This window comes from Sceloporus undulatus, chromosome 5 (assembly GCF_019175285.1).
Source record: "Sceloporus undulatus isolate JIND9_A2432 ecotype Alabama chromosome 5, SceUnd_v1.1, whole genome shotgun sequence".
Classification (NCBI taxonomy): Eukaryota; Metazoa; Chordata; class Lepidosauria; order Squamata; family Phrynosomatidae; genus Sceloporus; species Sceloporus undulatus.
The window spans coordinates 42,019,999-42,023,002 of record NC_056526.1 but is presented as its reverse complement, the minus strand read 5'-3'; the positions used below and the strand labels follow the sequence as shown (position 1 = coordinate 42,023,002).

At 39.6% G+C, this 3,004-nt stretch overlaps 1 long non-coding RNA gene across 1 annotated transcript; it reads right to left on the bottom strand.

The window, feature by feature from the left end:
- Positions 1-840: 840 nt before the first annotated feature.
- LOC121932119 lies at positions 841-2,650 on the bottom strand. The gene is made up of 3 exons (XR_006104270.1): positions 2,520-2,650; positions 1,594-1,674; positions 841-896 (listed from the first exon to the last, which is right to left on the bottom strand). It is a non-coding gene; the product is annotated as an uncharacterized LOC121932119 (long non-coding RNA).
- Between the last annotated feature and the right edge of the window lie 354 nt (positions 2,651-3,004).

Below are 3,004 nucleotides of genomic sequence, written 5' to 3'. Positions count from 1 at the left end.
CAATGTCTCATGGTTCTTTGTGAACAAGCATGAGACGTCAGATAATGGCGGGTTTTCCTCAGCCTGAAGGAGTCTGCAGACTCCTGGGGACTGAGGAAAACCAAGCCTCTGAGAAGAGGCCTGGGCCAAGTGCCCAGACCTTTCCTCGGTGTGTCCTGGAGTCCTTTAGCCCGAAGGGATCCTGGCACTCCCTTCAGGCTGAGGAAATGAAGCCTTGCCGTGAAGAGGCCTGGGCCGACGGGCCGCACCTCTCCTCAGCGTGCCTCCGCCCCCAGGGAATCCAAGGACTCCCTTGGGGCGGCCTAGCCTCTTCTCGGCGAGGCTTAGTTTCCTTCAGCCCAAAGGGAGTTCTCAGACTCCCTTCAGGCTGAAGGAGTCCAAGCCGCGCGCGAGAGGCGTGGTTGTCGGTCCAGGCCTCTCCTTGGCAATCTTGGATTTCTTCAGCCCGAAGAAGGAGAAGCCGCCGCGGAGGAGAAGCCGGATCTTAGGAGGTAAGCAGAGAAGGAGACGAGGAGGGAAGAGGGAGGGAAGGAAGGAAAAGGACAATAATATAATAAAAATAAATTAATATTAGATACTCGTAATTGTTTTACTAATCTTAAGGCATGGCCAGGATCCATAAGGAGTTACACGGATCATACTGCTCCTGACAAATCAACAGTTGTTCTCAAAGGATGCATGTAGAACTGCAGGAGGGGAAGAAAGTTCTGGCAGAAGCAGAGAAATCCAGCTTGGACCTGTCTTATAACTGGAACTGTCATATGTGTAACCTCTCATTTCCTACCTCCAACATGGCAACAAGCTCAGACTTTGAAATTCCAATTCTGTCTCGTCACAGCTGTGTCCACTACATAGTGACTGCATCCGTATTAGAATAGTAACATCTCCAATATGGCCTGGATATAACAATATTATAGTGTTTAAAATGCCTGCTAATAAGAAACTATCACTTTCTATCCCTGGAACCCTGTTGGCTTGTCTAAACTACAGTAGACCATGAAATCAATTGCTGAATGGTGTCCAACACACACATAATCCAATAGAATTTAAGCCTATGTGTGTGCTTGACCCTTGAAAGAAAAGTCACCTAAATGTATGTAGATTAACACTATATTGAAAAAGTGAAGTTGGTGAAATTTCTGTTCTATTTATGTCTTCCATTTTCCATTTTCTTTCAGCATCAAACTAAATTGCTAGACATATGTTCCTTTAAAATATAATTTATTTTTTGATTATTATGCAATCTTTGGCAGAATATAATCTCAGCTAGGGCCAGTCACGGTCCTTTCAAGTCACAGATTAATGAGCACTTATTGTCCCTTAATTGTAATAAATATAAGTAATCATCAATACATTATTTTTTCAATTCTGACACTTTTCAGAACCTTTTAATATTTGTTTTATTTACACTAACAATAGAATGCACTATGTTCAATCTGTCTCAATCTTATGTAGCTTTTAAAAGCAATGAAACAAAAAAAAGCTATTTTTATCTGTTTAGAAACCCCCAGAATTCAGTTAAATACTTCAAAAATCATGCCCTGTGTTTCACAGCCAGTTGGCATGCCCAGATGTTATCAGATATGCTATAACCTGATGCTTGTTGCCCTCCCAAGTCCCAGACTTGAAACTTCAGATTCTTGTATGTTACTGTCTCAACGTTGAAACCAATTGCTGGAGAAGAAAATCAACTTTATCAGGCTATGTTAAAAACTCTGAAGTCCAGAATATGTTGTTGCAATCCCAATACGCAATATAATGATGCAGTTTATTTCTTATCTACTGACAGACTAATTACAAGCTGACATCTCTTATACAAAAATATGAAATGGTCCAAAATCCTTTTTTTCCCATGGGAGGCTGAGATCAGTGATACCTTTGCTTTCTGATGGTTCAATGTACACAAACTTTGTTTCATGCACAAATGATTTAAAATTACTTTCAGCCATGATATAATGTGTATATGAAACAAACGGATTTTGTATTTAGACTTTGGTCCCATCTCTCATTTTGTATATGCAATATCCACAAAATCCAAAACACTTCTGGTCCCACGGATTTCAGATGAAGGATACCCAACCTGTATTCTATATTTGGAAGAGTCTGACTTGCACTCAGATTCATAAAACAAACTAAAGTTGTTTAAAAGGTAGTGAAGGAGTGGAAAAAATTGGGCGAGAACCGCTCGGATTCCCAGTGATTGGGCGGTATATAATAAAACCCGCTATTATTTACTGTATTATATTAATATTTTTTACTATTGCAAGAATCTGTTTTCCTCTCAGGAAAGGAACTAATAGTTGTTTCAGTCATCTATTTTTCAATAGTTTTCCCTAATGAATGCTTCAAAGCATTCCAATAAAATATTCTCAAAGTTATATCAATTACGTACATCAGTTTTCAACTGAATTTCAATGGTCGTCTAGCTTGTGACATACACACATTAAATAATGAATGAATAAACAGAAACAGATGATTGCATTACCTGCTAATCTATACATTCATTTTCAAACACTTACTAGGAATGGTAGTCACCAACTTCACCAACTTGTAACTGTAGAGAATGGTTGTTTTTCCTGCTCCATCTCAATCCCAGGATCAAAATTCTCATCTCCCGTGTACCCACATAAAACTGGGAGAAAATGGTTGAAAGAAGCCACCTACAGAGAAAAATAATTACCATTAAAACTGGATTCTTCACATTACTTAACAATGTCCAGCAGCATTTTTTACTAAGGATTTCTACAATGCTTCCAAGATGATATGCACTTATGCCAATGCAAAAACAAGACAGTCAGTGGTCTAGTTGGACAGAACAGTATCTTACTGCAAGTTCCAAATGACAATCTGAATGTAGACCTGGAAGAAAATGTTGCAATGTAGTTCGCCTGTTATGGATGGCAGTTAGCCAACCATGCTTTCAACTAACAGGTCCTTCCCTTCCCTCACCATTCGGTTTTTCTTTTTCCAATTGGCTACACATAGTCTGAGGTAACTGGGCATG